An 11,588-nucleotide genomic window follows, 5' to 3' on the forward strand; every position below is an offset into this window, starting at 1 on the left:
TACAGCGGTGGTGGCCGGGAGCCTCTCCTGCTCCTCAGCAGCACTAAAGGATGTCCGACTGCATTTTAGGCCCTGCTCCCTGATGGCAAAGGGGACATCCCCCGAGGGGCTCCTGGGCTGCCAGAGGGATTTCTGACTCCCAGCTTAGGCCAGTTTCCCCCGGGGAGCGGGGCCTAAGCCAGCAGGTGGCCATCCCCCAAGGGGTCCCAGACTGCGAGAGAGCACAGGCTGGGCTGAGGGCCCCCCCCCCGAGTGCACAAATTTTTTATGCATCGGGCCCCTAATATATATATATATATATATATATATACACACACACACACACACACACACATACACACTAGAGGTTCAATGCAGGAAATTCATGCATGAATATGGATCCTAGGCCTTCCCGGTGATCAGGGCTGATCTGTGGGGTGACCGGTGGAGCAATCCGGGGTGGGGGGCCCTTTGGCTCGCCTGGGGCCTGCGGGCAGCTCCTGCATTGAGCATCTGCCCCCTGGTGGTCAGTGCGCATCATAGTGACCAGTCATTCCACCGGTGGTTCCACTGGTTGTTCCACCTTTTGGTCAATTTGCATTTCAGGATTTCACATATATATGACTTTTCTCTAGAGTACTGAGACCAATACAGAAATGTGACTCCTAGGATTACCTATAGAATAGCTAATTCTAAAATAATACTAAGATATTTTTTATTGTTGTATTTTGATCATTTGAATTTATAAAGAGATTATTGATATAGTTACATTGACAGATCTGCCATGTTTTTATTGTTTACTATTTATTGTCCTTGTTCTTTATTTTGTTTCAGTCTTCTTTTTTTTCTGCCTCCTCTGGTTTTAATTAAGCATTTTATACAATTGCAATTTTTTCTTCTCTCTTAGAATATTACATATATTCTTATATTTTTATATATTTATAGTGGTTACCCTTGAATTTGTGTTATACATTTACAACTAATCCAAGTCCACTTTGAACTAACATTATACCACTTCATATGTAGTACAAGTGCCTTTTAACAGATTCTCAATTCCCTTCTCCCATCCCTTGCACTTATCATTCATTTCATCCATCTAAGCAACAGTCTCCTAGTACATTGCTGCTATTATTATTTTAAATAAACTGTTATGCATTAGGTCAATCAAGAAGAAAAGTAAAATATTTTATTTTACCTTAATTCATTCTTTTTCTCGAGATCTTTCTTTATATAGACATGAATTTCAGACCTTTATCAATTCCCTTCTTTCTGAATAATTTCTTTTAACATTTCTTGCAAGTCAAGACTACTAGTAACAAATTCCTTTAATTTTTATTTGCTTGGTAAAGCCTTTATTTTTTTCCTCTCTTTTGAGGATAATTTGCTGGACAAAGAATTATATATTGTGATTCTTTAAAAAAAACAAACACTTTATTTTATTCTAGTGTTCATTTACTTGTATAATTTCTGCAGAAGAGTCTGGTGTAATTCTTATTCTTGCTCCTCTTTAGGTAAGATGCTTTTCTCTGTCCTCTTTCAGTATTTCTTTTTTTGTCTGTGTGTTTGATTTTCTTCAGTTTGAATATGATGTGTGTAGGTATCACTTTTTTAGTATTTATCTTGCTTCTTGTTCTCTAAGCTTCCTGCATCTGTGATATGATGTCTATTGTTAATTTTAAAAAATTATGTTATTATTGCCTCAAATTTTCTTCTGTTTCTTTCTCTCTTTTCTACTTTTTAAGGTATTTCCTTATGCATTTGTCATATCTTTTAAAATTTTCCCATGGTTCTTGGATATTCTGTTCTTTTCATTCTTTTTAAAATTTCATTTTGTATTTCAATTTTTAAAAAATGTTTTTATTGATTTTTAGAGAGAGAGGAAGGGAGAGGAATAGAGAGATAGAAACATCGATGAGAGAGAAACATCATTGATCAGCAGCCTCCTGCATGCCCCACACCAGGGATGGAGCTCACAGCCTGGGCATGTGCCCTGACTGAGAATTGAACTGGTGACCTCTTTGTTCATGGGTTGACACTCAGCCACTGAGCCACATTAGTCAGGCTGTATTTCAATTTTTGAACTTTCTATTGATATTTTTTCAAGTGTATTCATTCTTTCCTTTCTACTGATGAGTGTGTCAAAGGCATTCTTATTTCAGTTACAATGCTTTTAATTTTTAGCATTTTTAAATTTGTTCTTAGGGATTTTTATCTTTCTGTTTATATTATCCATCTGTTTTTGCATGTTGCTCTTTTATTTTATTTTTTTTTTGAGCCCTTAGCTTATTAATCATAGTTGTTTTAAATTCCTAGTCTGATAATTCCAACACCTCTGATGTATCTGGGTGTGGTTCTGATGTTTGTTCTCTTCAAACTGTGTTTTTTGTCTTTTGTTATGCCTTGTAATTTATTTTTGAAAGTATCGACACAACTTATTGAGTACAAGGAACTCAGTAAATAGTCCTTTAGTATGAGGTTTTATATATACCTGGCAAGGGGTTAGGCCAGCCGTAGGCAAACTACGGCCCGCGGGCCGAATCTGGCCTATTTGAAATGAATAAAACTAAAAAAAAAAAGACCGTACCCTTTTATGTAATGATGTTTACTTTGAATTTATATTAGTTCACACAAACACTCCATCCATGCTTTTGTTCCGGCCCTCCTGTCCAGTTTAAGAACCCATTGTGGCCCTCGAGTCAAAAAGTTTGCCCACCCCTGGGTTAGGCTATGCTTACTGTTCATTGTAGCTGTAGGTATCATAGGTTAAAATTTCCTCTGATGTCCTTGTTTTTGTCTCATTTACTGTCTTTTGGTTTCCCTAGAGACTCTTTCTTAAATAAAGGCTGATCGTGCAGTTTTTTTCAGTGGGATTCTGCTGTTACTATACAGAAGTCCTATTGACGTGATGGTACGTTAAGGGTGCAGGTAAACATTCTATAGCACTGTGATTATGCATCAGTCTTTCAGTGAGGCTGGGCGTGTGGTCTGCGTGTGACTTCACAAGTGCTTCTCAGTTGTTTTGCTTTGTTATCCTTAGGTAAGACAGCAAGGCTAAAGGGAGCTGGAGGTGAGCATTCCCTTCCCTCAGCTCACTTAGGCTCTGAAAATACAACAGTGAATTATGCTCTGGTAAAAAAACACACACACACAAAACAAAACAAAACAAAAAACAAAAAACAACAACACAATTCTCTTGAGGTAGGCCTTATTAAGAAGAGCAGAATGCTCTGGGCAAATTTCCTAACAACAACTGTTGCCCTCCTCTGCTGGAAGGAAACATGAGGGGATTTTTCTCTGATCTTCACCGAGAACCTTTTGATGCTCCTGGAGGTAAAACGCAGACTGTGGGTCTCCCCAGGACTAGGCCTCCATCGAGTTTTTAACTCTCAGACTGTCCACATCGAGCCCCAAACAACTCATCAATTACAAGTGAGGTTTTTCCTTTCCTGGCACTGGTTCCCACAGTTTTCTTCTCCTGGGCGCCTGCTCCAGTAAGTTGTGATTCTTAGGACCTGCCTGCCTGTCTCTCTAATTTTGGGAAGGAGTGGTTTGCCCCAGGACCTCAATTGCCTGTCAGATACAAGAAGAGTTGTTTATTTTAAATGTGTTTGCTCTTTCTGATGTTGTGAGGACAAGAGTGAGTACTTCCAAGCTCCTTACATACCAAATGGGAAAACATTTATATGATGCTTTTGTTTATTTGTTTCTAATGTTTGCCTCTTCTCACATGTGCACTGGATTCATATGTAACCCAAGAGAGAGCGGCGGACTTTCTCCCCCTTAATGCATAAATAGCACTCCTCAAACTCCTATTCTGTAACTTGTGAAAAGCTTAATGTCCATTCAAAGATTTTAAACATTTTTAAGGGCTCCAGTTTTATGGTCTAGGTCATAAACCTGTTTCCCCTATTAGGTTACTGTGTGAATTCATTCAAAGGTCTGTGCATGTGGTCCAATTTATTACAGTAAAACAAATAATTAAAAAATAAATAAGCAAACATTCTCTACTAACCAAAGAACTTTTGGTGTGTAGAAGATTTTAGTAATTTTTAGGAACATCTTAAATGCAACTAAAAAGTGAATAGTAGATATTTCTGGTCTTTCAAAAAGGTCCTAAATTATTTTATTTTTTAAAAAATTATCTTTATTGTTGAAAGTATTACAGATGTTCTCCCTTCCCACCCTTGACCTCCTCCACCCCATTCCTGTCCCCCTCCTAAATTATTTTCATTAATGAGTTCTAGTCTTCTACCAAGCTACTAAATTCACTTACCTTCTTCTCTCTTCCCTCCCTCTTTGGAAGCAAAAGAAATAAAATTAATGTTTTAATTTCATATTAGAGGCCCGATGCATGAAATTCTTGCAAGAGTAGGCCTTCTTTCCCCCAGGCTGCTGGCACCAGCTTCCCTCTGGTACCTGGAACCCAGGCTTCCCTTGCAGCCCCAGCTTCATCCAAAAGGTCTTCTGGAAGGACATCCAGTCTAATTAGCATATTACACTTTTATTATTATCCTACATAATAAAGATGTAATATGCAAATGGTCATTACATGACAACCAACAGAGTAACGACCAGATCACAGATCAGGAGGAGGGTGGGGCAATGAGCTACAAGTGGCAGGCAACAGGCAGAGAGCTACAGGAGGGGGCTGGGCAGCAAGCTATGGGGGGTTGGGGTGAGGGGAGCAGGGGGAGTGGGGCGGGGGGGGAGCTACATGAGGGCAGGGCAGCGGGCGGAGAGCTACAGAAGGTTGGCATTGAGCTACTGGCCCACAGATTCGTGTGCAGGGCTACTAGTAGATATATAACAAAACAGCACTCTACATACTCCCCCTGTCCTACCACATTGAAGGGCATGGTCCTCATTACTCACTTTGCAGACCCTTGCTACTCAAAGGAAAATCCATGGAGGCATTGACATCACCTGGGAGATTGTTAGACACACAGAAGCTCATGCTGCTCTTCAGGCTGAGTCAGAAAAGTAGAGCCTTTCTCACAAACCCCAGAGAAATCCTCTTATGTCTCATTGTCCTGAATCATGACACATGGCCACGCCTGCCACAAGGCGTACTAGTGAAAGGTCTAGTTTCAGCGTAGGCATTGCAGGAGATGAAGATTGAAGAAGATGACCCAGAGGAGAAAGTTGGAGTGGGCGTTACATCAAACCAATTTATGGACATCTGCCATTTATTACTTTTGTCTTTGAAAATGAAGACATTGAATTCAGAGGATCTGTGGCTCTCCCGAGGTTCCACAGGAGGTGTTTTGGGATCAGAAATTGGACTCAGGTCCAACACCCTACAACATCATAGCTGCCTCTGATTTTCTTAAATATTGATCATGAAAATCACTTATGAATATGTTGGGTAACAGAAAATTAAATACAAAAAAACTTTTTAAAAGTTACAAAATTATTTTTTCCTTTTTTTAGTATTTTCTTTTTCCAATTCAAAACTTAGTGAACAACCCATTTTAAAAAGAACATTTTATTATCCCTCTTCTCCCCATTCTCCCCACTGCTTCACATGCACTGGGATCAAGAAGTTCCGACTGAGAAGCTCACTGTAGCTGGACTGGGCTGCAGAAACGCTGACTGGCTTCAAATGGAGATCAGGCTGATGGACCATCAGATGCCCTTTTATAAAGAGAGCGGGGAAAGGGCTTTCTGTAATGCTGTGTAAGTGTGAAAATCACTGCTCAGGGGAATAACGGGTGAGTTGCCAACTTTCCCAAAACAGATAACTCTTTGGAAGTTCTTATTTTCATTGTGTATATGGTGTGGTGAGGATGGGTATGCATATGTGTGTATGTCCGTGCATGTGTGCTTTAGCTGTGGAGCAAGAGACAACTCATGTCTCCACAAATAGGAAGAACTATGTTGTCTGGGAGTTATCAGAGAGGAAAGAGCTTGCTTTTAAAACTGCTTGTCACACTTGTTTTTCTGTGAGGCAAAAATTTCCCATATATTCTGCTTGTCTTTGACGTGTTGTTCTCTGAGGAAGTCCTTGAATCTCTTAGCCAGGGGAGGAAGAACCTCAAGGAGACTTAATGGTGGCCCCAAGTTCTCGACAGCTTGTCAAAGAGAGAATGGTGTCTAGCTGCTGTCTGTCATCACATCAGACACATCTGATTTCTTTCTCCCACAAGAATGAGGAAATATTTTACTAACTTAGTACTTCCTTCATATTTGGAGAGGCAACTATATTTTACAATGTCTCAGCCTCCACGGATACAGATGGTTTTATATGGCATATTCCATAACATCTCTGGACACTAATCTCGCGAGATACTGAAATAAGATGACATGGGTAAAATATGGCATGTCATATTCTTCTTTAGGAAATTCATCAAGTATATCATTATACAAAAGGCTCAATGCGATCCTGCCATGAGGAAAAGCCACTTGGTTTTCTTTAACTCTGTTATTTGCAAACTTATTTGCTCTTGTATCCCATTTTTATACTGAATACTTATTTTTTTTTAGAAATAAAAAAATGTTTTTTATTGATTTCAGAGAGAGGAAGGGAGAGGGAGAGAGAGATAGAAACATCAATGATGAAAGAGAATCATTGATCGGTTGCCTCCTGAGTGCCCCACATTGGGGATCAAGCACAAAACCCTGCATATGCCCTGACCAGAAGTCCAACCGTGACCATCTGGTTCATGGGTTGACGCTCAACCACTGAGCCACACAGCCAGGCCTGAATACTTATTTAATAGTGTGGTAGACAAGCTCTGTGAGACAGCCTCCACCTGTGCTCAGGGAATCTAGAAAAGCTGGTTTGTAACACAGAGTCTGACCCTGTGGTTGCGGAACAAAATCAGCACAGCAGCATCTCACTCTTAGCATGGCTGGGTCAAAAGCTAATGTTTTATAATCCTAGAAAGTCTGTTTATCTTAGAAGATTATAGAGATTGAGGGAGAAACAGTGAAGTTGTTGATTTGCAGTCTTAATTGTAGTTCTCCAAACCTGCTTATTTTCCATCCGGGGCATGTGTCCCTGGTGTCAGTGATGCCTCCAGAGGCTGGATGCTGCTGATGGAAGGAATCAAAGCACAGTTGCAGGGAGCATGGGAGGCATTTCATTGGGGCTCCATTCACCAAGGCCACGTGACTCTGAACTCCACAGGAAACAGGTGCAGCATTTCAATGATTCCATAAAACTGCTCTTGTTTGTTTATTTTGTGCTTAAAGGCATAGAAAAGTAAATGGGAATCATGCTCATGTTCCTTCCTTCTGGAATTAATGCTTACATTTTGAAATTTTTGCTTGAGATATTAACATGTATACTTATAGAAAATTATGTATATGATACCTATTTTAAAAATTAAATTTTCTTTATTTCTCTCAAGCCATTTGACACACACACTCTCTCTCTCTCTTTCTCTCTCTCTCTCTCTCTCTTTTTCTTTCTCTCTGGCCATACCTGGCTGGGTACCATGGTCTAACAATGTTGACACATAAAATTAAGCAGCACATGTACTGTATATTTTTATGTTATATTTGGGAAGAGTTAATATATAATTTGCTTTCTGTATATCTATTTTAAAATTTCACAGGAATTATTTTATTTTGTACAACTTACATTTCTTGATTAACATTAGGTTTTGAATTCTTTCCATACTGTTATATATAAACTAGAGGCCCGGTGCACAAAAATTTGTGCACTCGGTGGGGAGGGGGGGGTCCATAGAGCATCAGCCTAAGACCGAAGGGTTCTGGGTTCGATTCCAGGCAAGGGCATGTACCTCAGTTGCAGGCTTCTCCCTGGCCCAGGCCCTGGTCAGGTTCATATAGAAGGCAACCAATTGATGTGTTTCTCTCACATCAATATTTCTGTCTTTCCCTCTCTCATCCACTCTCTCTAAAAATCAATGGAAAAATATCCTAGGGTGAGGATTAAAAAAAAAAGAAGTTTAAAAAATGTTATATGATATTTTAGCATATGAACATTCGCCATTTTACTTATTTTATTGATGGTAATTTAATTATGATCAAGTTTTTTTAAAAAATATCTACCATGCTACAACAAATATTCTTGATAGGTCTGCTATTGATCATGCATAATTTCTTTAAAATACATCCCAGATGTAGGTAAAAGGGGTTACATGAAGATACAGTCACATTTTTTACTTTACTAGACCAAATGATGTTCTCCGTAATATATATTTCCACATTGCCCAAAGCAAAGTCTTTTCCGACCCCATTCATCTCTGCCTTTGCCCATCTCCTCCACCTATTCCCACCCCCTCTTGTTATCACCACACTGTTGTGTGTGTGTGTGTGTGTGTGTAAAATAATAATAAAAGCATAATATGCTAATTAGATGTGGCTGCAGCAGCAGGATTGAGGCAGCCGCCACAGCTGTGAGGGAGGGATCGAGGTAGCTGCCGTGGCTGCGAAGGCCTACTCTTGCACAAATTTCATGCATCGGTCCTCTAGTATGTATTTAGTTAGTTAATTTTTATTTATTTATTTTTTGCTTAATCCCCACAGTTTTAGGTTTTAGGGAGGCACTTCTAGTCTCATCTTCTTGGGACAGAATGCCAGGCACCTAACCACTATAACACTGTCTTCACCATCAAGGCTAGCTCTACTTTCCCAGTCAATTCTAGCCCACCTGACTCAACCAGCCCATCTGCTTTATACTATGCTATAGTTGACGTGGACACCACTTCCCAATCCCACCCCATCACTGACCCCAAAACTCCTGCTACCCACAGGGGCTACAGATCCCAAAATGCAAATGTGGTTGAAAGTTGGATATCTGCTTTGACTTTGAAGGGACCACCATCACTGAGAAAGTAGCTGTGTTTGGGAGCACTTTTGCCACTACCTTTGGTTAGAGTATCTGTGTCTCTGATATGCACACAGCAAGCAACAGTTTTGCTTTTGGGCCACTCTTGTTACCTGCCCATGGCTTCGTTGGAGGCAAGTGCTGGGTCTCCAATCCATTCATTGTCTTCTAGTGCAAGACCCAGACTTCTGCAACTAAGTAGGAAAGACTTCATCTAGAAATGGCAGGTCACTTGGGATCCATGAACGGACGTTGTTCTGTTGGGCAGAGGATCAATACTTTTCGGATACATCAAACAAAATTAACCTGCTCTTTTTCTTCCTCAAGGAAGTTGGAGACCCAACACCTCGGGGTGTGTGTGTGTGTGTGTGTGTGTGTGTGTGTGCATGTGTTAGAGGGTGTGCAGCAGAGGAGGCCACCCAGATGCCAACACAGTGAACTTGAAAAGTTCCACGTGTAGAATAGAAAAGAGCTCTGTATATATCAGGGGTCCTCAAACTACAGCCCGTGGGCCACATGCAAATACAAATATTGTATTTGTTCCCGTTTTGTTTTTTTTACTTCAAAATAAGATATGTGCAGTGTGCATAGGAATTTGTTCATAGTTTTTTTTTTAACTATAGTCCAGCCCTAGGTCTGAGGGACAGTGAACTGGCCCCCTGTTTAAAAAGTTTGAGGACCCCTGGTATATATCATTAACCAAGCTACCCTCAGCTTTGACTGTTAGCCTGGCAGACCCAAGCTCTGGTCCAGACCTAGCAGGATACCCACTGCTGCTGATAACTGCCTTTTCCCATTTGCCTCAATGGGCTCTTATCTTTCTTTCCCCAAGTAGAATCACATAAAGCCTCATTCTTACTAATTTGTCCTTTCTCAGATGTCTTTGGCTCTTGACTCAACTAGAGAAAGGACTGAAGTTGTGAGGGGTTACTCAGACTGAGCTGTGCAAAGGTTTCTGGACCCAGTGACTAGCCTGTGGAAGCCCCCACACTTTGTGACTACAGGCACTGACTTCAGCAGTCTCTGTTTTCAAGTATAGGGACAACTTGGGAGGAATTGAGGTCCAGAGAAGAGACAGAAGAAGTGGTCACCCTTGCATTTCCCCACTCTATTTCCCTCTCAACACTCTGATCTTGCTCTAGGCCAGACCAGGATATGGGTTATGAAACCACAATTTACAATTTTAGTATTTGTAAAAAGTTTAAATATCTTCTTTGTGCCTGTATCATTAATTAAACTGAAACTAATGCCCATACAGTTTCACCTTAACCAGAGAGAATGAGCTGGGCCTCCAGGCCCTGGGGCCTAGAGGGGTGAAGAAAGAACTTACACCTGCTCTGTAATGACCAAAAGCTTAAGTCTAAGTAAGTCTGTTACTTAGAAGTTGTTATCATGCTGCTTTAAATGTCAGAAAATACCTGGAAAAAGCCTATTTGGAAAAAAATAACAACCTATCTGCCTCCAGTCTAAACCACTAACATATAATATTGCAAAAGTTACAATTTTACCCTGATTTAGCTGACCCTGGAGTTATGCTGAATCTCCATGCACCTAATTGCCAAAAGTCCAATCTCACTAAGATGTTTCACAACTCATGGGAACCAGCTTGAGATGGAGACAGAGACAAGTACAAGCCTTTTCCCTGGCTCTCTCTGTGTTATTTTGTTAAACAGTTCTCCAGTGAGGACCCACCCCTAATCCTGTGCTAGGCTCTACTGACAACTTGAGTTGTGCCTTACTGATGAGGAAGCAGCCTGGTGGGGAAGTGCAGAGAAAAAGCAGTAAAAAGTCAGGGAAGGAAGAGAGCTCATGGGCCAGCGGTGCAGCAGGCTGGTGGGCCCATGTGGTGGGAGAAAAAAACTAAGGCTGAGAAGTGCAGCCGCACAGAAGACAGGGGCCAACCATGGACAAAGTTATATACCCGGAGGGGGAGCTTGTCCATGACCCTGAAAGCGTAGGGTATCATGAAAAGATTGTCAGCAAAAATGTGACAAGGTTATGTGAAGGTTGCAGAAACATCTCCATGGCTGACTGGGGAGGAGGCATTGAATGGATGCCAGAACAGAGGCAAAGAGGCTTATGGCCCTAAGCAGTGACCCAAGAAGAGACCAGGCAATGAGTTCTTATCCCAGAAGAGCTGACAGTGGGGCTAGAGGAGAGATAAAGCCAGAAGGAGATCAAGTGGGTGACTGCACACCACTGGCACACTCTAGCCATCTGGCTTGGAATAATGGACATGAGAACTTTTAGCAAAGTATAATCAGTTTAATGTTTAAAATATGGGATGCTTGTGGCAGATTCAGGTAATATTTAGAAAGCAGTTCATTTGCTCATTTATTTATCAGTTTGCTGTGTTTATTTTGTCTCTGGGATGTGCTAAAAACTCTTCTAGAGAGTTGCATCAATTACAAAATGGCCAAATCCCTGCTTTTATGGAGCCTATATTCTAACTGGAGAGGAGAAAATAATTAACTTAGGTGAAATCAATCAATCAATCAATCAGGCCTGGACAGTGTGGCTCAATGGTTGAGCATTGGCCTATGACCCAGGAGGTCATGGTTAGATTCTTCATCTGGGCACCTGCCTGGATTGCAGGCTTGATCCTCAGTAGGGGGCATGCAGCCATGTTTCTCTCACATCAATGTTTCTATCTCTCTATTCCTGTTCTTCCCTCTCCCAGAAATCAATAAACATATCTTAAAAAAGTAAAAAATTCAGTAAATTATCTTGTAGGTTATAGTACCAAGTGCTATTGGTGGTGGGCTCTTTGTGCCACAGGCCTGACCCTGGCAGAAGTGCCCACTCAGACTGA

This window comes from Myotis lucifugus, unplaced genomic scaffold (genome assembly GCF_000147115.1).
Source record: "Myotis lucifugus unplaced genomic scaffold, Myoluc2.0 scaffold_233, whole genome shotgun sequence".
In the NCBI taxonomy this organism is placed as follows: Eukaryota; Metazoa; Chordata; class Mammalia; order Chiroptera; family Vespertilionidae; genus Myotis; species Myotis lucifugus.